Source organism: Lissotriton helveticus, chromosome 5_1 (assembly GCF_964261635.1).
Source record: "Lissotriton helveticus chromosome 5_1, aLisHel1.1, whole genome shotgun sequence".
In the NCBI taxonomy this organism is placed as follows: domain Eukaryota; kingdom Metazoa; phylum Chordata; class Amphibia; order Caudata; family Salamandridae; genus Lissotriton; species Lissotriton helveticus.
The window spans coordinates 66,937,471-66,961,220 of record NC_136065.1 but is presented as its reverse complement, the minus strand read 5'-3'; positions in this window follow the sequence as shown (position 1 = coordinate 66,961,220).

Here is a 23,750-nt window from a genome sequence, read left to right as displayed (position 1 = left end):
CCGATGGCTGCCAGCAAGACCCCGCCCTATACGTGCCGGGGGGGCTCGTCTTCCGGATGGGCGTAGCCGCGGACCTGCTGCACAAGGAGGGACAGGAACAGCGTCATGCATTTGGATCGATATTGCAGCAGGCTGCCATGTAAATAGTTATTTAATAAAACGTTTTACCCTGTTACTTTGCTGGTGTGTTGTATATATTTATAATATTTGCATAGGGTTTGTCGTTATTTTGGGTGGGGTGGGCGGCGGAGCCGAGCTAACTTCTCTTATTTAGTCAGCACATAAATTGACTTACTGGTGCGCATTATTTTGGGTGTACATTTGGAATATCGGTTGGGGTCGGGTTCGTCGTACTGAAATAACCCTTCAAGTTTCTGGTGTAGGCTACTCTCCCATTCACTAGCTCCAGAGAGAGTCGTTCCTAAGTAAGGAAAGTGCTATATTCTTTTTCGTCCTTCACATGCGGATACCATGTTCGGGCTTATTTTTCTCATTCCATTAACCGTTCGATCAACGCCTCAGTCATACAAAAAGCATTCTGTTATTGACCCAGTCGTGTGCCACACATACGCATTCATACCGTACAAATCAGGGCCCATGCGCACATTCATACCATACAATCTTTCACGCTCCCAGAGATAGCTCGTACATATAATGTACCGTCTCACAGAGCTAGCCTATTTTTCCTCGCGTGGAACACGGTGCGGTTTAGGTCTTCTCCATACTTTAGCTGAAATTCCAATGTAACCTGCAGAAAAAGAAAAGAGGGGGGGGGGCAGCGTTCAAAGCACATCAGCGTGCATAAACACGAAAATGTTTTTATCTACCACGTACTTGACTTATCTCTCTGAGATGCATTCCCTTGTGTCTTGGCAATGGTAGTCTGTTCATTACATAGATCGCCCGAGGGCGGTAGTACAGACCGCGCGTAGGAAAGGGTCAAAAGCCAGGGGTATAGGAGTATGTAACAAGCGAGCCATTTAATTGAAAAAAATAAACGTGACAAACGGTTGCAGGATCAGTGAAGGTTGATTTTTTATTAGAAAGTATAACAGGATCAGTTACAATAAAATCGTCCATACGCACACCAAGGGCGCGTATCATGGGTAACATTACTTAGAAGCTTTAATAATACAATAATCAATAATGAAAAACCGACATCAATAGGGTTGTCCGTATGCCCAGTCAGTACCCTTCCCCGCCCGCCATGTACACAAAGACCGCATACATCCCCCATAACGTCAAGGCTAAGTAACTAGAATGTCATAAGGAGTTGCAAGTCGCTCCCATACTGGCGCCATTTTGGTCGAGGCCAGGCAGGTCCTTTCAAGTGGTGTGGGACCTGCCTGGCTTTGGGAATCTTTCAAGTGATGTGACTGAGGAGCAAATTGTGGACCTCTTTAAAGACTTCAACCCACTACATGTCAAGAAATGTCAAAGCGGAATGAAATGCTTTGCATTTGTAGACTTCAGTTCGGCGAAGACCCAGCAGAATGTTATAAGTAAATGTCATGGCACGAAGTTCAGTGGGCGGTCTGTCATTGTGAAAGCTTCAATTAAGTTGAATGGCTGCAAGAGCCCCGATTATACCAGCAGCCCTGTTAATATGCCGATCTTGGAAAAAGTTCCTCTGTTGAATTGCAGTGGCTGCAGTGATGGTCTTGGGAAACTGCTTCCGAAAACTCTAAAGGCCACGAAAGCTTGCTATGCTGTTTCTTTGGAAATGCGGTGCTGGGTGATGGAAGTTATTGAAGAGTTGGCAGTGGTGTTTTTTGTAGATTTTGGATGCTCTGCCACAGTCCTGGCTTCGTCATTACGAGCACTTGAAAACAAGACATTCTGGGCAATACCACCCTTGACGCAGCCCTTTATGCTACAAGATGGTGTCTTCCATACAGAAAATATTGTTGGCAGCATTTTGAAAGGAAAGATAAACGGCCGTTCTCCTAGTGAGTCTCACATTATTACATTTATGAAGAATGTTGAAGAGTAGTATGTTGAAAATCTGAAGCCATCGTTCTACAAACTCTCAATCAGCCTTGGATGGAAAAATCCTGAAGAATGTACAAACTGAAAACCAGTTTTTGTCTGCATAGCATCAGCAGCAACACTTGAGTCAGCTTTGTGTGAAGCCGCCATCTTGATCCAATCAATACCGTCCCCCCGCACACATTCAGGGACCAGGCCGCATTGCGAGGGCACCGCAGGACGTGTCTTCAGGTCAAACGGATTGTGGGACAAGGTCCAGAATGGAAGAGTCACCAAAAGGCTAAAAGTCCCGCCGGACCCCGGGAGCCGGCCGCCTATGTCGGGGGCGATCTCAGGCCAAACCAGGGCAACAAGACTTGGGGAGGGGGCAGGAGCCAAGCGCCCCCTCCGAGTCCGCGCCACCACACCGCCCCTCGGGGGCGTGGAACAGTCGCCCGGTCCGGACGTGAGCCATGAAGAAGGGTACCAGCCGCCATCTTGATCCAATCAGCACAGTCCCCCCGCACACATTCAGGGACCAGGCCACATTGCGAGGGCACCGCAGGACGTGTCTCCAGGTCAAACGGATTGTGGGACAGGGTCCAGAATGGAAGAGTCACCAAAAGGCTAAAAGTCCCGCCGGACCCCGGGAGCCGGCCGCCTATGTCGGGGGCGATCTCAGGCCACACCAGGGCAACAAGACTTGGGGAGGGGGCAGGAGCCAAGCGCCCCCTCCGAGTCCGCGCCACCACACCGCCCCTCAGGGGCCTCCGTCAAGCGGCTCAGGGAGGCACCGCAGGCAGCGGTTCTTCAGATCAGTGGCTCTCACCGGCAAGGCTCCCCTCCGTCAGCAGCGATCGTTGGCGCTGTGCTTGCGGCCGGAGGCGGGTGAGACGCTGTAGCCGCAAGAGCAGGCAAAACTCAACCGGCCGAGTGAGGCACTGTGCCGCAAGAGCGGGTGAGACTCAGCTGGCCGAGCGAGGCACTGTGCCGCAAGAGCTGGTGCAACTCAGCTGGCCGAGTGAAGCGCTGGGGTGCAGCTGAGGAACCTCCACCTGGGGAGGTGGGGGAGACTCGTTCGCGCCGCCTCTCCCTCCCAGTGCACCCCACGCCGTCTCCTGGCGCAGGTATATGTGATGGTCGGACCAGGTAATAAGAGGGGGGGGGTCATCAGCAAGGCATTCACCCCCCCACCTGTGGCTCGCTGGATGCCACCTCAGGGTGGATGAATGGGAAGGCCAGTACAACAACATCGTGGCCGTGGTGCTTCCGGGCCATCCACCCAACGACCTCTTCGGCCGATGGCTGCCAGCAAGACGCCGCCCTACACGTGCCGGGGGCCTCGTCTTCCGGATGGGCGTAGCCGCTGACCTGCTGCACAAGGAGGGACAGGAACAGCGTCATGCATTTGGATCGATGTTGCAGCAGGCTGCCATGTAAATAGTTATTTAATAAAACGTTTTACCCTGTTACTTTGCTGGTGTGTTGTATATATTCATAATATTTGCATAGGGTTTGTCGTTATTTTGGGCGGGGTGGGTGGCGGAGCCGAGCTGTCTTGCAGACATCATGGCGTCGAGCTCGGTTCCTCTCACTAGTTTCATATTTCTCATGAGGGGTTGTTCCTAATGTTTTTATTTTAGCGAGGTCAAAAAGAGATCCCATCAGTGGCCTACTGATTTTGCTTGATTCCTTTTGGTTTTTTCTAACGATTTTTATGTTATAGTTTGCTTGCACGATACAGCGGCTAGTCCGCATTTTATATATATGTCCTTTTTATTAGGGGTGTCCTCCGGTGGAGTCGGATGATCTACCTCTAATAAACGGTCCAGGCTGAACCAACTACCAACAAACGGGGCAGAGAAAGGCATGACGGATTACAAAGGGGACAAAAGTCTGCACTACCTATCCTTCACTATCCGCAAAGACTAAACAGAGTATTGCGACTCTGTGCTTATTTGTGAATAGAGAATCACCCAAAGAGTACCAATTCTGAACGATCAATGTTCGGCGAAACAATCAATCAAATGAGGGATAAAAATAGGCACAACGGATTACAACAGGGGCTAAAGCCTGCGTTACCTATCCTTCACTATCTGCAAAGACTAAACAGAGTATTGCGACTCTGTGCTTGTTTGTAAATAGAGAATGAACCAAAGAGAACCAATTCCAAAACAGTAAATGCTTGGATAACAATCAATCAAATGGAGAGGGAAGCAGGCACGACGGATTACAACGGGGGCAAAGGCCTGCGTTACCTACCCTTCACTATCTGCAAAGAGAGAATACTCCTAAAAGTAAAGAGGGGGGGGCAGCGTTCAAAGCACATCAGCGTGCATAAACACGAAAATGTTTTTACCTACCACGTACTTGACATTTTAAAGCTTTTGATATTTGCTATTAAAAAACCATTGAAATTCACTGAAAAAACCATAGGTTATAGACCATATATAGTTAGGAATTAGCATTTACAAAACTTGAAAATTCACTGAAAAAACCATAGGTTTTACACACGTTATAGTTAGGAAGTAGCATTTAAAAAACCTATGAAATTCACTGAAAAAACCATAGGTTTTACACACGTTATAGTTAGGAATTAGCATTTAAAAAACCTATGAAATTCACCGAAAAAAACATAGGTTTTACACCAGTTATAGTTACCAGGAAATTTTACTTGCATAAAACCATTGAAATTCCCACGTTATAGTTAGTTGGACTCACTATAACTTGCGCGTGCAATGCACTGCTGATGACGTCACATATTACATCACTCATGACGTGGTCAGTGACATCACTCATGACATCACTGATGACACCATCCTTGCGACAGAGTGACAGACCTCTTTTCACTGTAATGTAACCCTTGAAACACATATTCAAAAATAGAAACTAAAATTTTCAAAAAAATGGAGATACCCATACCAGTTACAACAACCAATTCAGTATATCCACCATCTATATACACATCCCCTCTTTCACCAACAGTTCTATGTAGTCACTCATACATATACTCACTCATCATATATAGTGATACACCTATATATCCTGTTACACAACGACAGTCATCCAAAAGATACTCTCACACATACTCACACATGCAAATAAACTATTAAACATCCATTTATTTGCATAAACAGCTATACACACACTACCACTTTACTTCTAAGGAAACTTACACATACTTACTCTCTTAAACAATCACTTATAGAAACACATACTTATTTAAACAGGAACTCTTACAATCCCTCACTCTCACATATACTCACTTATATACATCAATATTCACATATACTAGATTAAAACATATGTAGTTACAGATAAAGACACTAGTGAGACAGTGATTCACTCACTAACATACATATATACACACTCATCCACCCATACAGTCCTGCACATATGCTGTATTCAAAACACATACAAACAGAGAGTCAGTCATTCATGCATCTATGTGCTAAGTAACACCCCCACCAAACATATAGACACTCATATTGATATTTAAAAAAACATCTAATAACCCATATACCTACACATGTAGCTTCTCACCAACCCATGCAGGCACTTATACAAAAAGTGAAACATTAATACATATGTTTAAAAATTTAAACATTACTCACTAATATTTATTTTTCAGAAAGACACACATTCACTGGATGGTGTCATCAGTGATGTCATGAGTGATGTCACTGACCACGTCATGAGTGATGTAATATGTGACGTCATCAGCAGTGCATTGCACGCGCAAGTTATAGTGAGTCCAACTAACTATAACGTGGGAATTTCAATGGTTTTATGCGAGTAAAATTTCCTGGTAACTATAACTGGTGTAAAACCTATTGTTTGTTCGGTGAATTTCATAGGTTTTTTAAATGCTACTTCCTAACTATAACGTATGTAAAACCTATGGTTTTTTCAGTGAATATATATATATATATATACACTTTTTTAATACATTAAAACAAATATTCTTTTAAATTGCATTATTTAAATTATTATTATTATTTTTTATTACCCTTTACATCCTAAAAACGAATCCCACCCTGGTCCCTTTAAATACCCCTGCACCCCATAATCATAACCCACCCTTACTCCTTAAAATACCCCAACACCCTTAAACACTAACCCATCTTAACCCTATAAATATACCCTGCACCCAAAAACCCAAACCTATCCCTGAACCCTTAAAATACCCCTGTACCCCAAAACCCAATCCTAACCCTAAACCCTAAAATAACCCTGTACCCCAAAACTCAAACCTAGCCCTAAACCCTAAAAATACCCCTGTACCACAAAATCCAAACCTACCCCTGTACCCTAAAAATACCACTGTACCCCAAAACCCAAACCTACCCCTGAACCCTAAAATACCCCTGCACCACAAAACCCAAACATACCCCTGAACCCTAAAATACCCCTGTACCCCAAAACCCAAACCTAGCCCTGAAACCTAAAAATACCCCTGTACCCCAAAACCCAAACCTAGTCATCAACCCCAACAACACCCCTGTACCCCAAAACCCTAACCTATCCCTGAACCCTAAAATACCCCTGTACCCCAATACCCCAACCTACCCCTGAACCCTAAAAATTCCCCTTTACCCCAAAACTCAAACCTAGCCCGTAATCGTAAAAATACCCCTATACCTCAAAACCCAAACCTAGCCCTGAACCCTAAAAAAAACCCATCCTAACCCTATAAATATACCCTGCGCCCAAAAACCCACACCTATCCCTGAACCCTTAAAATACCCCTGTCCCCCAAAACTCAAACGTAACCCTGAACCCTAAAATACCCCTGTACCCCAAAACCCAAACCTACTCCTGAACCCTAAAATACCCCTGTACCCCAAAACTAAAACCTACCCCTGAACCCTAAAAATACCCCTGTACCCCAAAACCCAAAACCACCCCTGAACCTTAAAAATGACCCTGTACCCCAAATCCCAAACCTAGCTCGAACCCTAAAAACACCCCTGTACCCCAAAACTTAAACCTAGCCCTGAACCCTAAAAATACCCCTATATCCCTGAACCCAAACCTAGCCCTGTACCCCAAAACCCAAACCTAGCCCTGAAGCCTAAAAATACCCCTGTACCCCTATACCCAAACCTATCCTTAACCCTTAAATACCTCTGTACCCCATAACCCAAACCCACCCTTAAAATACCCCTGAACGCCTAAAACATATACCCCAATACCCCCAAACTAAAACCATATACTTACCTTAAACTTACATTTTAAAAACATATGTTTTTACCATTCATGCATTTGTAAAAGCATGCGTGGTAAAAGCATATAAAATGTAATGGTATGTGTTATAATAGTATTGCAGAGTAATGGTACTTGCGTTGTAATGGTATGAGGAGTGAAGGTATGCGGAGTGAAAGTTGCGGAGTGAAGGTGTTTTACCGTCAGCTCAGCATCATGTGACTCTAGGCAATATCTTACTCAATCTCCCAGACGGCCTCCAGCACAGATATGTTCACTCATTACAAATAGGTATTAATTAATTAAAAGAATCTCATCTTGAACACTTGGACAGCCGCCCTGATATTGGCCAAGAGTTGTGGAGGTTACGTTATGAGACCATTGACCTGGAAGACAGGAGCCGCAGAAATAATGTTTGTTTATCAGGCATTCCAGAGGAACTGTGTTAGACCTGTCAGCTTTTGGCTGGTCTTCCCCCAAACTTTTTGCCTACTACCCTCCTAATTTTTCCTGAATATGTTTGTGTTGACCTTAGAATCTGTGCGCTTTACCACTACTAACTGGTGCTTAACCCCTTCCATGCTCATGACTGAACGGTTCCGTCATCAGCGTCGGTGCTCCGGTGCTGATGCCGGAACATTTCCGTCATGAGCCAATTCGCTTTTAAACCCTTCAGCACTGCAGCGAAATTCGCGCAGCACTGAAGGGGTTAAGTGCTTGTGGTCTCTCCCTAAAAAATGATAGAATTGGCTTACCCCCAACTGGCATATATAATTTACTTATACGTCTCTAGTAATGTGGCATATCATATTCCCAGGCTGGGCAAATAAATGCTACTAGTGGGCCTGCAGCTTTTCGTCTGCCATCCACTCAAGTAGCCTCTTAAAATATGTTTCAGATCTGCCATTGCAGGCTGTATGCAGTTTTAAACTGCCAATTAGACTTGGTAAAATAAACTTTTGCAAGCCTAAAACTCCCTTTCTAATACATAGAAGTCACGCCTAGGGTAGGGCATAAACAGTCCACAGGGTAGGGTGAATTTTATTTAAAAGGTTGATAGTTTTTTAAGTTTTACATGTCTTGATAGCGAAAAACTCACTATCTGTTCTTCACTGCTGAGAGAGCTACCTCTCTCAGATGATAACATTGGGTTACCCCATTACATTTAATAAGTGATAAATGCTTTTTGAAGCAGGTAGTTATGTCATGTTTGGTGTCTATAGAGTTGTACTTAAAATCCTTGTTAAGGGTAAAGTCGGATATTAAGTCACAGTTCTGAAAATGCTACTTTTAGAAAGTTTACATTTTCTTGTCAAAACCATTTGGGGCCAGATGCAGGTAATCCTATTTTACCGATTCTAAAATACTGAATTTTACCGATTCGGTATTTTAGAATCGGTAAATGGGATGGAGGTAAAAAATCTGTAATTTTTACCGATTCGGTAAAATTTGGAATCAGCCATTCGGTATTTACCGAATCGGTATTTACCGAATCGGTAATTGCCATTCATTCCAATGGGCCTTTTGGCCCATAGGAATGAATGGGAAATATTGATTCGGTATTTACCGATTTGGTAAATACCGAATCGGTAAATACCGAATCGGCTATGGAAACAAAAGTGAAACTCAGGAGTCAGCCAATCAGGTGCAACCACCCCCCTCCCAATCAGGAAGTGGCTACACCCAGGCAATTGCAAGCAATTAGAAGCTTCTGGAGAGGCTGTGAGAGCAGAGCTGAATCCCTAAGCCATAGGAAAACTTTTGAGCTTTTAAAGAAGGAAAATGGCAAACACCAGTGAGAAGGAACTTCCAGAGAGGAAGAGGAAAATAAAATTCAGCACCATGGAGCTGCAGGTCCTCGTGGAGGAGGTGGTGAAAGAACACCATAAATTGTTTGGAAAGCAGTCCCTGACTGTGGCTGAATCTGCCAAAAGAAAGATTTGGCTGGAAATACAGTCCAAGGTGAATGCTGCAGGAGTGACTCCAAGGGACATAGATGACCTGAACAAGAGGTGGTATGACCTCCGAAGCCTGACTAAAAAGAAAATTACAGAGCTCCACTAAGAGGCAAACAAAACTGGAGAAGGGAAGAACCGTGCACATCCCCTGACTGAGCTGGAGGAGCTGGTGGAGCCCACCATAGAACCAGAGAGCGTCTGTGGACTGGGAGATGCAGACAGCTCAGTTAGAGCTACCACCAGAAAAGGTAATAAGCATGCACAGCAATCACCCCCACCCCATCACCTTCACTTTCCCCTATGTGGCAGTGTTAACCCCACTCCAGTAGAGGTAGCAGCATACAGGAGCAATGCATTATGGGAGATGTAGTCATTGTAAGACCTACCATGTCAGACTGCACACCAAGCAACAAGTAATGCAACACATATCAGTCACAAGCAAGCTGATGCAATATGTACAGTCTTTCAGTGAGAAACATTTAATTGTGTAAGCAGTGAGGAAAGAGCACATAGCTAATGTACGCTTTTATGTCCACAGGCGTGACATCTCGCAGGCATACCAGGGCAAAGGAAGGCAGTGCACCACCGAGGGATGACAGCCAGGAGGCAGGCACAAGTGCAGGGAATGTAACAGAGGACACAGCTGCACCAACATCGAAGCCACCATCCCAAGACCTTGAAATGTCACCACAGCTGCAGGCCTCCCCAGAGCATTCACAATCCCCTCTGCTACTGTCCTCACCTGAAATGCCTGCGTCACTGCCGCAAACAACACCTGCAGCTCAAAAGAGCAGGAGGCATGCAGTTGCCCCACTACTAGAAATGGAAACAACAGCAGGTGACATGGAGGGGGATGACACTCCAACCTTGGCTGGGGAAGGAAGCCCTGCCACACAGCAGTCCAGCGCAGGTACCAGATGCCGCAGGCCCAGAGCTAGTAGTGAAGTACAACATGTTGAGCGTCCCAGTGTCTTCCGTGGGCTGGAGGGTAGCATGGTCAAGATACAAAGAATGCAGGGGAAGGCCATCCAGTCGGTGCAACGACAGATGAGACACCTGAATGCAAAGATGGAAAACATAGGGAAGGGCATCAGTGCACTGGTGGATGAGAACAAAGACATGGCATCAGGTATGAGGTAGATGGCCACAGGGGAGCGGGACATGACACAATCGGTGCAGCTTCTGTGCACAAAACTGGACCAGGACATGTCAACAAGGTGGAAGGAAAGACAGCAAGTGCAGCAACACACTAAGGCACTGAACTGCCTGGCCACAGCCACTTTCCATCTATGCAGACGATGCGTCAACATGCAAGAAGGATTAGCACACAGCAGCAGTGACGTGTCCAGGGGCATTGCAAGGGTGACAAGTGCTGTAGAGGTGCTGCTTAATGCTCAGTCAGCACATACTGCTGCTCTGGATGTACCTGACAGCGAGGAAAGCACCAGAAGGAGCAGCATGACAAGCCCCCCTCCTGCTGAGACACGGAGGAGCAGCAGTCTCCATGGTGCTACATCGGCCCACACACCCAGTGAGGACAGCCAGCCATTTTCATCTGGCACTGGTAAATGTAGCCAAAAATGACTGCCCACACTCCATGACCTTTAATGGGGAAGTGAGCCAGGACTACCCCTGTTACATGGATAACATTTGTGTTGCACATTTGTGCCCTTCTTTACCTGCGTAGTGGCAATGATTAGACTACGTTGGGTACATACTACACCTGTCTGTGTCTCTTTACTTACTCAGAAATAGTTCTGTGTGATCTCTGGCCGTCTGTGTTGAAGTACTGGGTTTTTCGGAACCCAGCGGTGTCAGGGTACACCCTAAGACTTCGGGTACTTTCCTGATTCAGACACAGAAACTCAGAGTCTTCTAGGTGAAGTCAAAGATCGAATTTATTGGCTGCAACCAAGTAACAGGCGTCCTAGAAGTACAACACAGTGTATATTTTCAGGAGACTGCTCAATCTTACAAAGCCAGCCTTCTCTTTTTATACAAAATATTACGCTTTAGGCAAACATTCTTCGCATTTCGGTTGACCATTCACATGTTTTCACTACAAAGAAAAAGCAGAGTCATGATGACAAGCCCATATTTCAGTTTGTTCAGCCCACAATAAATTATCGGGCAAAGCCCAGTATTTTCATCAGATATCGACGGACCCCCAATAAAAACGGGCACCTCCTCCTCGTAAAGCAAGTTGTAGAGAAAGAAACAGGGACAGGTGTGAGCAAGATTAGGCAGGGTGTGTGTGTGATGAAAAGGTTTATGGTAGGCTGTGCCTTGATGCTATCTCGCTCGACCACTGGGAAAGGAACTGGCCGGGCGGGTTCGGCCTGGGGCAATGGTTCCAGCTTGCCCAGGTCGCAGAGAAGTCAACTAAGGTGTACGTGTCCTTTAGACTCGTGTTTGGCCTTAATCATTAGCCTATGTGAGGGCAACTCACAAAATGGCTGCCGTACACAAAATGGAACCCAAAGGGTTCAGAACGAAAACTACGATTTCGAGGAGAAATCGTCACTCTAATATGACGAAAATGCTTGTGCATAGTGTACTAGCCATTCTCGGTCTTCTGATATCAAAATCGTCTTGATACGACGATGTTTATAACACGAGTCCAGAATTTTAAGTACTACAAACCCTCCTTTTGCCCTTACATAGGCAATAACCTATACTCACGCTAATCTGAGTCCAGGTCTATATTCATAAAGTCATTGAGATGTTGCTGAAGCATCATCCTATTGCTTAGCTCGTCCCTTGATACAGGTTTCCTTACACACGATGTAGCACAGATGTTACATAGTGCAGGAGCACACTGTACGCACAGACAGAACAGGAAAAGAATGGCTAAGACCATCCCATTGACCATCAGAATTTTCCATCCCCAGGCGGATATCAGTTCCCAGAACCATCCCATCAACGACGAATCTCCTTTATCCACATGAATAGATTCGGAAATCTTATGTAGTTTGGAGATGGCCTGGTACACTGTTGGAGCGTTATCTGGAATGAAAACGCAGCAACTCGATTGGATCAATTTGCATACCCCACCTCGGTCTGCAAGTATGACATCTAATGTGACCCTGTTCTGAAGAGTCATGAGACTATCCGACTGGAGCTCAGCAGTCAAGTTACTAAGGGCACCGGCAGTTTCAACTACGGTGGATTCAACCACCCTTGTCAATTGCCTTATGTTCCTGCTGTTAACCATGGGTCCCCAGAACGGCAGAAAACCCTTTACGAAGTCCCCAAATTCTTGTCCTGCAGTGTCTTCTTTACTGAAGACACCTCTAACTATCCTTGTCTTATGGTAATCTGCCGCAGCTGTGTAGGTGGGAGGCAGCAGGAACGAAACAAAACATGTGCCCGAAAAGTCAGGGGGCAACCATGTGTAGGCTCTATCATGGCAGATGAAATAGGTACCCTTAGCTGCTAAGAACGAAGGGGAAGTCTGAGACGCAAAAACATACGTTTCAGTACAGATACTCTTCCCTAACTGAGCTCTGGGGTTCTTGCCAGTACCTTGCAGACACAGGTGACCCTGATGGGGTACAATCCAAATCGGGGAAGATCTCTTAGCTTGCTGTTTCTCACTCAGAGTAGCTCCATATCCGGTCACGTTCCATCCTATATATACTAGTGTCTCATCTCTCGGGATAGTCTCGTAGGAAATATCTTCCTTAATTATGTCTACTATACCCTTAACTAGAGCACTATTCTTAGGATTGTCTGTTACAGAACGTAGGGGGTAGACTTCATGTGCATAGATGAACATCGTTCTGTATGCCTACACAGAACCATTGTGGCTGAATGGCAGGACCAGATAAGGGATACCTTTATCCGTTGTGTGAGGCATAAGACCACACACCCAACAGTTAGTCGTGTTCATTACTAGTTGGTGTTGGTGCAAAAGCTGAACGAAGGAGTTATTAATAAACTCTAATCTCCTAGCGGATTCATGTTCAGGAAGGGGTTGAAAAGAGTGTGGGGAAACAGTAGAAGGAGGAGGTATGGGCGATGTAGTGGGTGTAAATGTCACTCGAAAAGAGAATCCTATTAAAAACATCATTACACTGAACAACATAAAAATGCATAGTATCAAAAAGCTTTTCTTTGTCATAACTTTACATATTCTGCTTTTAGAGTTCATTATTTTGGCAGGTCTCTCCATCTCGAAAAACTCCATCCTCTCTAATATGCTGCTCGCGATGGTAGGGTGTTCTATGCTAAGGAATGCTTCTGTCAGTCCAGGGCAACTCCCTTAGAGCAACCAGAACTGTCGACCTAACGTCTTCAGCTGCACCCCAAAGACTTTGGGCAACAGCGACCCTACAGCGGAACCCGGATGGTGGTTCGAAAAACAAAAATAAAAAAGTTTCTCAGATGACAGAGCTGCACTTTAAAAAAAATAGCAATAAAAATAAAAAAAAATTATTTGTCCATAGTTCTCGGCCTCAAATTATATCGTTGTTTTCCCGGTATTGTCTGGTCCCGGAAAAGGAGTTCAGGTTCTGTAGTGTCCAATCGAATTGGCGGCGGCACAGCTGCTTGCAAGAGATTGTCACTTTCTTTCTCAGAAATTGTTTCTTTTATACGTGCATCACTGAAAGGTGAAAAACGAGGCACAGTTTCAGTCTCTGAGTCGGCGACGCCCTCCTGGACCCACCGGTCATACGGCAGAGGCAAAGGCACCCTCTTGCAGTGTACACCGTGGATCCAGTGCTTTTTCCCTTCTACTCAAACAGCTGATCTTGTTGACAGAAGGATGAGGTGAGGGCCGGTCCACCTGGGCTGGTCGTTCTTTGTTCGCTGAAAGTTTTTCACCAGCACCCAGGATCCAGGGTCGATGTGATGACCTGGAGCTTCAGAGGCCTGAGGCAGAGTATCGTGATCCTGTTGGTGTAAAACACGCAATTTAGCCGTCAATTCGTACAAATAGTCAAGCAAAACAGGGTGTTCGATTTCACTGAATTTTGTGGGCCTTGGCACTCCCCATATGTTGGCCGGGCGGCCAAAAACTATTTCATATGGACTAAGTCCCACTTGCGAATGCACAGTCATTCTTGTTGATAGGAGTGCTAAGGGCAGAGCGTCAGGCCATTTAAGACCAGAGCTCGCTTGAATTTTGGCCAATTTAAGTTTTAACGTGCCATTGTAGCATTCTACTAGTCCAGCTGATTGGGGGTGATTTGCAGCGTGAAATTTCTGATGGATGCCTAGCCCTTCGCATACTTTCTTCATCACTCGACCCACAAATTCACTCCCATTGTCACTCCAGATCATTCTAGGCATTCCAAACCTAGGGAAGAACTCTTTCACAAGGGCTTTAGCTGTGGATAAGGCAGTGTTGTCTTTTAGCGGATATGCTTCTATCCATCTTGAAAAGGCACAAACAACAACGAGTACGTATTTTAAATTGTTGCACCTTTCCATGTGGATGAAATCTAGCTGCAAAACCTCGAACGGATACGTAGGAGGTGCAAAATGACCAGCTGGAGTTGGGGTTCCCCTACCAGGATTGTATTTCAGACACACCATGCAATTCTTGACCACAATCTCTGCGCATTTAGGAATTCCAGCATTTTGCCATACTGGAGCCAACAACTTACAAATCCCTTTCACACTGATATGAGCCATTCCATGGGCCATTGTAACCACTGCAAGTACATACGCATCGGGTAACAACCATCTCTGATGCTCTGACAATTCAATCCAACAACCATTTGCATCCATTTTACCCGTACTTTCTCTCCACACACTCAACACTTTCTCTGTAGCTTCAGCTTGAACAGATTTCACACTCTCTATCGTGTCTTCACACATTCCAACGTCACCAATCCATCTTGCAGGGCCTGCAACATACATTCGGCTCATCACATTCCTTGCTGTTTCTTTTGCGATTTCGTCAGCAAATGCATTTCCACGACCAACATCATCGGTCACCTTTTTATGTGCGCTACACTTCACAATCGCAACTTGTAACGGCAAGGTCAGTGACTCAAGAAGCTCATTCACCAACTGATCATGCTGAATCTTTGCTCCATGCGAAGTCAGGAACCCACGTTCTTTCCACAATCGTCCAAAACTATGGGCCACACCAAATGCATACTGGCTGTCGGTATAGATAGTCACTTTCATTCCTTTTGACAACACACATGCTCATGTAAGTGCAATCAACTCTGCTGCTTGAGCTGAATTATGTGGGATACGTGTAGCTTCAACAATCGTATGCAAAGTCGTGACAGCATATGCTGCAGTCGTATCACCATTCGGAAGCTTGCAGCATGAACCATCCACCCATAAGGTACCATCACACTTTACAAGAGGAGTATCTTGGAGGTCTATTCTCCCTTTCGTTTCTTCTTCTGTTCTGAGAAAACAATCATGCTGTTCAGAAGCATCTAACACTGCTACACTCTGCAACAACGTAGCTGGATTTAGCGTGTTGCATCTTTTTATGTGCACATGACTCGCTAACAGTGTCAACTCGTAACCTGACAATCGAGCACTAGTCAAGTGCTGTGTCTTGGTTCTGTTTAACAACGTGTCCACTGCATATGGAACTATCACAATCAATGTATTATTCATCATTAAACCAGCAGACTGTCGAATAAAAACAGCTGCTGCTGCTGTGGCTCTTAAACAACTTGCCAATGCTTTAGCTACCGGGTCCAAAGTCGACGAAAAATACGCGCATGGACGCTGCTTGTCTCCAAACAACTGTGTCAACACTGATAATGCACAACCTTCTTTCTCATGGACACACAATGTAAAGGGCTTACTGTAGTCGGGGGTACCCAACACAGGAGCCGAACATAATGCATCGCGCAATTCGGAAAAACTTTTCTGACACTCTTCAGACCATGGAACGGGATTTGGTGTATCTTTACAAGTTAATGCCACCAGAGGTTTGGCCAGCAAGGAAAAATTTGGTATCCATTGCCTGCAATATGATGTAATGCCCAAGAAAGCACGCACTTCTCTCTGTGTTCTTGGCGCACTCAATTTCGTTATTGCCTGAATTCTTTCTGGGGTCAGTTTCCTTCCCTCCTTCGATAAGAGATGACCTAAGTAGGTCACTTCTTGTCGACAATATTGCAATTTTGAGAGAGACACTTTGTGATGCAAATCACACAAATGACGCAACAATGACAACGTGGCTTTTTTACAGATTTCCTCAGTATCTGCAGCGACAAGTAAATCATTGACATACTGGACAAGGGTAGCACCATCAGGTAAAACAATCGTATCAAGCTGTGTTTTTAAAGCCTGACTATATATTGATGGACTTTCACAGTAGCCCTGGGGAGCGCGTTTGAAGCGGAAGCTTCGACCTCCTAAACTGAAGCCGAAAATATCCCTACTCTCCTCGGCTATCGGGAGGCTGAAGAAAGCATTCTTCAAGTCAATCACCGAAAACCAGGTCGCGGAAGCTGGAATCATAGTCAATAGGGCAGTGATATCAGGGACAACTGGAAATTGTGGCACAACAATTTTATTGACCTCTCTAAGATCAATCACGAATCTGTAAACAGGTGGCTGAGAAGGGTCAGTTCATTTCAAAACAGGCAGAACAGGACTTTTGCAAACGTTGCCTCTTGTCTCTTCAATCACGTCTTTGTCAATTAAATCGTAAATGATCGCTAGCAACGCTTTTTCACCTTCGCTAGAAATTTTGTATTGGGGAATGCGTGGCATTTTAACATTTGTTTTCAATGTCACAACATATGGTGGTATTTCCAAAAGACCCACATCATTAGGACCAGTAGCCCAAAGAGTATTAGGAAGAAACGACAATTCTGTTGGAAGTTTATCCTTTGACAAGTACATTGGGGAAACCACTTTCTTACCCAGTGTAAGTTGTAATCCTGAAGGAGAACAATATAAAGTCGCATACAATCTTTTTAAAAGGTCCAATCCTAACAAGTTTTCACCACAACCTGTCGTTAAAATAAGGGGTGCTTCGAATTCACAAGGACCAACAGAAAGAGACATAGGACTAGAAATCGGGTTCCTAACCGGGGCGCCAGAAAAACCTACTGATACATTCGTTTCGCCAGACAAAGGTGCGCCAGGGAGTTTTGAGTGCATTATATAACTCTTTGTAGCACCAGTATCCAACAGAAAAGGTTCTGACACACCTGATGTAATCACCTCAACGTAAGGTCCACTCTGATCTACTGGAACTGAAACAACTCCCTCTCTTTGTCTATGGCTGTCCTAGCAATCATTACCTTCCATATGCTCATCTTCTGCATAGTAATCATCAGCATAGTACTGAGCTGTCCTACCAGACGCGTTATTCTGCTGATCAAAACTATTCATTGAATTTTGAGGCGGAAGGGGACGGGCGTTCTGGGGGAAATTTCCACGTCCTCTACCTCTAGGAGCTTGCTGAACACCTCGACCTCTTGAGCCAGAAGCACCATTCATACGCTGTAACAAAATAGGGCAACTATACTTGAAATGACCCTCTTCCTTACAATATGAACACTGATTGGGATCTACAGGGACACGTGGTTGAGTATACTCGACTCTTTGCGAGTTCCTCTGAAACTGTTGAGGTTGCTGATAGTTATTCTGACCACCACTATTCTGACCACTACGTGGCGGATACGCTTGCTGTAACAGAACCTTCGTTTTGAACTCTTTAGTTTTCTTCTCTGCTCTATCTTTCTCATCTTTGTCTCTATTTTCATAGTACTGTGCAGTAGCCAATATCTGCGCTGAAAAGGAAACGGCCCAAGAACTCTCTGAATCCTTTAACTTCTTACACAACTCGGGTAGCAAATTATGCACAAATTTATCGACGAACAACCGTTAGCCACCTTCTGTACTCATATCCTGACCACTGTGGTCGACAAACGTTTCTTCAAACCTGGTGAAGAAATCTGACACCGTTTTATCTTTCTTCTGCTTACACGCAGACAATTTATCCCAATTCACACGCATCGCGGGCATTAAAGTTTTCATGTAATTAATGATCCTACCAGGGAGATCTGCTACTAAAGGTTCGGGTTTAGCACCACCAACTTGTCGGGCATCTGCAGCAGTAATATTAGCCCATGAGTCACCTAACTCCTGATCATGATCCGCATGACGAATCTTTCCCCATAAAGGCTGTGGAACAACATTTCCAAACAACATGTCTATATCGGCTAAATTCATAATGCATGAACCTGCAGTCTGTGACAATTCCTTGTAATACCCTGCAGGATTCTTACGGGGATCAGGCAATGTCTGTTTAAGGGCCAAAACTTCAGCTCGCTTCCATGGAACATGTACCCACACACGCTGAAAGTGACCCGGAAAAGGTGGGTTAGCTGCCTGGTCCCCATCCCTCCAAACTGGGGGAACTTCTCTCATTGGATATTGTCTCACCTTCTTTTTAACAGAGGAATCAGACTCGAACAACGACCGAGAAACACCTTCAGTCCTTAATGACAACAATGTCGCAACTGCTTTCTTAACATCTGAACCCACAATTGCGCCTTTCCCAAACTTGAACCGTACACGACACAACTCAGGCGGATTGGGCTCCAAATCATTCTCCTTTAAATCCTCACAAAGGAAAGTACACATTTTCTCAAAAACGTACCTCTGCTTCGATGCTTCCCACTGATGGAAGACATCCATAACAGATTCTAGCTCATATGTTATCGGATCGGTAACCCATTTATGCGCCAAATATTTCAAAGTTTCCTTCTCCCTAGAATCAGGTAGTTGGCTATGTAATTGTTTACGCTCTGTGACAGGGGTTACACTTGTTGCACCAAAGAGAGGATATAGAAGACTAGTAACAGTACTAGCCACTCTCTGTCGAACAGAAGGAGAAGTCGATGAAAGGACAGGCGGAAAAGCAGAGTGAGGCAAGGCAGACGCAGAGGCAGTGTCAGGAGGAGTACCAGGAGTGGTAGTCGATATAGTGGTCAAAGTTGTAGGAAGTAAAGGCAGAGCAGATGTCAAAGCCGGTGGCCCTTGAGGAGGCTGCATCGGAGGAATAGGAGCCAACTGAAGAGCAGCTGGTGGTTGTGGAGGAGCAGGAGGCAATACAACCAAAGGTTGCGCAGCTAAAGGTTGCGGAGGTGCCGTAGCACTCTGCGCATAAGGGTGTGGCGAACTTAACAAATGCGACATTAGGTCATTTGCTGCATCTTGCTGAAGAGGCGGCAAAACTGGATAGCATTTATCGATCACCATTTTACGTTGCCTGTGCAACTGCTCACTCATCTGTTCTTCTTCGTTATCTTTGAACTGCATAGCAGCTTGCATTATCGAGATACCCCTTTCTCTCTTATTTTTCTTCGGTAATTTAATTTTCTTCTGTTTGGCTTCCTTACGCCATAGGCGGAAAGAGTCAAACATCGCCGGCCGGGCTTTCTTCTTAAAAAGTTAACTTCGAGGTTATCTAAGATGTCCGTGTCAAAGCTACCATATTGGGGCCATTTTAAAACACCATCCTTTCTGGTGTATCGGATCCATACTTCATTATATGTGATAGGGCCTACTCCATGTTTCACATACAATTCATAAGTTGGAGTTCCAATCGGAGGAACCGGACACAAGTCCTCCAATCGGGAATCCCTATTACTACCACAACAAAACAAATTTCCAAATCTGCTAAGACCAGGCATCTTCGCTCTCTAGTCCAGCTTCAAACTTTGAAGGATTATCGAATACGATACTCTCGTGAATACTCGTGAATACACGAATCCTTCGGCTTTGGTACTTGCAAGTTCCAAATCAAAGATCCCAAGGGGATACCCAAACTAAGAACCAACTAAGGACTGGGAGACGCTCCACTTATACTTAAATGAGGTATCGATGACGTCACCAGAAGACTCGTCTATCGTTTCGCTCTACCAATCGTCAAGGGTCCAAATCAGTGCGATAGCCAGGGCAGCAGTCCTTCGAAGCCGTCGGGAAGCAGGGAACCTCGCAGCAAAGACTTTCGGACCACGTCGACATGCAGGAGTCGATGAAGTGGCGGCCTTCCTCCAGAATTTTCACACAAAGCTCCTCACGAACCTCTGGCTTGGACCGGTACCATTGGTATCGCCCCACGTTGGGCGCCAGCTGAAGTACTGGGTTTTTCGGAACCCAGCGGTGTCAGGGTACACCCTAAGACTTCGGGTACTTTCCTGATTCAGACACAGAAACTCAGAGTCTTCTAGGTGAAGTCAAAGATCAAATTTATTGGCTGCAACCAAGTAACAGGCGTCCTAGAAGTACAACACAGTGTATATTCTCAGGAGACTGCTCAATCTTACAAAGCCAGCCTTCTCTTTTTATACAAAATATTATGCTTTAGGCAAACATTCTTCGCATTTCGGTTGACCATTCACATGTTTTCACTACAAAGAAAAAGCAGAGTCATGATGACAAGCCCATATTTCAGTTTGTTCAGCCCACAATCAATTATCCGGCAAAGCCCAGTATTTTCATCAGATATCGACGGACCCCCAATAAAAACGGGCACCTCCTCCTCGTAAAGCAAGTCGTAGAGAAAGAAACAGGGACAGGTGTGAGCAAGATTAGGCAGGGTGTGTGTGTGATGAAAAGGTTTATGGTAGGCTGTGCCTTGATGCTATCTCGCTCGGCCACTGGGAAAGGAACTGGCCGGGCGGGTTCGGCCTGGGGCAATGGTTCCAGCTTGCCCAGGTCGCAGAGAAGTCAACTAAGGTGTACGTGTCCTTTAGACTCGTGTTTGGCCTTAATCATTAGCCTATGTGAGGGCAACTCACAAAATGGCTGCCGTACACAAAATGGAACCCAAAGGGTTCAGAACGAAAACTACGATTTTGAGGAGAAATCGTCACTCGAATATGACGAAAATGCTTGTGCATAGTGTACTAGCCATTCTCGGTCTTCTAATATCAAAATCGTCTTGATACGACGATGTTTATAACACGAGTCCAGAATTTTAAGTACTACAGTGTCTGCCATCTGTTGCTGGCGCAACTCCTGCTGTGTTAGGTTCAGGCACTGCATGTTCATCATCTTGGTCCTCAAAGTCGCTCAATTCCACCTCTGTGCCGTTCTTTGTAGCAAGGTTATGCAACATTGCACAAGTTGCAATCATCTTACAGCAGATGAGTGGTGAGTACTGCCGTACCCCTCCGCTTTTGTGGAGGCAGCGGAACCTGATTTTTAATAGACCAAAGGTGCGCTCCACAACGTTCCTAGTGGATTTGTTGTATCGTCTCTGGCTCGGGGTTGAAGAGTTGAGGTAGGGTGTCAGGATGAACTAGCGGACTGCATATGCGCTGTCACCTATTTGTGAATGAGAGAGCCATTACTCGCATGCACACAAACACATACATCTGCAATATCTATCAGGGTGTGTCACAGTGTTTTACCTAGCAGGTATCCTTCTCCAAATTCCCCCGCTGTCAGGCGTGTGTAGATCCCACTGTTCTGAAAGATGTAGGAGTCGTGGGTACTTGCTGGGAACTTGGCCACTATGTCTGTGATAATGTTGTTGGCATCACAGATTACCTGTACATTGATTATGTGGGTTGACTTCCTGTATCTGTAAATGTATTCTGTGGCAGCAGGTGGGCATATTGGGATGTGGGTGCCATCAATACAGCTTATGACGTGTGAGAAATTTGCAATTTGATAAAAGTCAGTCTTGGTCTTGAGCAGTTCCGCGTGAGTTTCAGGGAAGCAGATGTAATGATGCATTCTCTGCTTCATGGCCTCCAGGAACTTCCTGAAGAAACGGGACAGGTAGCTCTGGGATACCCCACCTACCGCAGCAATCCCACTCTGGTAACTCCCAGATGCAAGCAGGTGTAGGCTACACAGCACCTGCAAATGGGATGGGATGGCGTGCGCCCTTGGGGTTGGGTGATCCAAAAGTGGGTGCAGGTCCCTGATCAACTCCAGGATGGTTTGGGGGTGTAGCCTGTAGCTTTGCAATATCTCTGGCTCAGTGAGTTGGAAGAGCGTTGTCCTCTGTCTGTGCACTTGCTCATCCCTTCTCCAGACCCTCTCTCCTGCTGCCTGTAGCCGTAGCTCCCTTGCTATCACGTCGAATGCCACCATTTTTACCTGCTCTACATTTCTAGGTGTAATAAACTTGAACTCCTATTACATTCAACAATGACGTGTCTTGCAAGTAATTAACTGTGCCTAACTGTACCTGGATCCTGAAGTTGAGGGCACTGAGGCATGGCTTGGGTCATCACAAGAGACCACATCCAAGGTTCAGGGCAAGAAACAGCAGAACCAATCAGCAGCGCCGTCGCATGATGGGCTGCACTAGTCCATGCACAGAAAACGTACTCACTCATTCCGAGCTGTACTGTCTGAGAATAAAGCATTAACTCAAAGATATATCCGGGTAAATTAATTCACTCCACATCCTCCATGCTTATAAATCACGGGCTTGTTTCCGCACCAGAAAAGGCCATCATGATAAAGCCCGAGGAATCTCTGCCTCCCTACTTCTGATGACTGTTCCCTAGTACTGCAGACCTACCCTACTATTGCCTGTCTTTCCTACTACTGCTGACCGTTCCCCCCTACTACCGCCTGTTCCCTCCAACTACCGACTGTTCCCTCCTACTGCCGACTGTTCCCTCCTACTGCTGACTGTTCCCTCCTACTGCTGACCGTTCCCTCCTACTGCTGACTGTTCCCTCCTACTGCCGACTGTTCCCTCCTACTGCCGACTGTTCCCTCCTACTGCTGACCGTTCCCTTCGACTGCCAACAGTTCCCTCCTACTGCTGACCGTTCCCTCCGTCTACTGACCATTCCCTCCTACTGCCGACTGTTCCCTCCTACTGCCGATCGTTCCCTCCGACTACTGACCATTCCCTTCTACTGCTGACCGTTCCCTCTGACTGCCGACCGTTCCCTCCTTCTGCAGACTGTTCCCTTTGACTGCCGACCATTCCCTCCTACTGCTGACTGTTGCTGACTACCAACCATTCCCTCCTACTGCTGACCATTCATTCTGACTACAGACCGTTCCCCCTACTACCGCCTGTTCCCTCCAACTACCGACTGTTCCCTCCTACTGCCGACTGTTCCCTCCTACTGCAGACCGTTCCCTTCGACTGCCTACAGTTCCCTCCTACTGCTGACCGTTCCCTCTGTCTACTGACCATTCCCTCCTACTGCCGACTGTTCCCTCCTACTGCAGACCGTTCCCTTCGACTGCCTACAGTTCCCTCCTACTGCTGACCGTTCCCTCCGTCTACTGACCATTCCCTCCTACTGCCGACTGTTCCCTCCTACTGCCGATCGTTCCCTCCAACTACTGACCATTCCCTCCTACTGCTGACCGTTCCCTCCTACTGCCGACTGTTCCCTCAGACCGTTCCCTCCAAATGCTGACCTTTTCCTCCTACTGCCGACTGTTCCCTCTGACCCTTCCCTTCGGTTGCTGACCGTTTCCTCCTACTGCTGACTGTTCCCTCCTACTGCCGACTGTTCCCTCCTACTGCTGACCGTTCCATCCTACTGCCGACTGTTCCCTCTGACCATTCCCTCCGACTGCAGACCGTTCCCTCCTACTGCCGACTGTTCCCACCGACTGTTCCATCCAACTGCCGACCGTTCCCTCCGACTTCTGACTGTTCCCTCCAACTGCTGATCGCTCCCT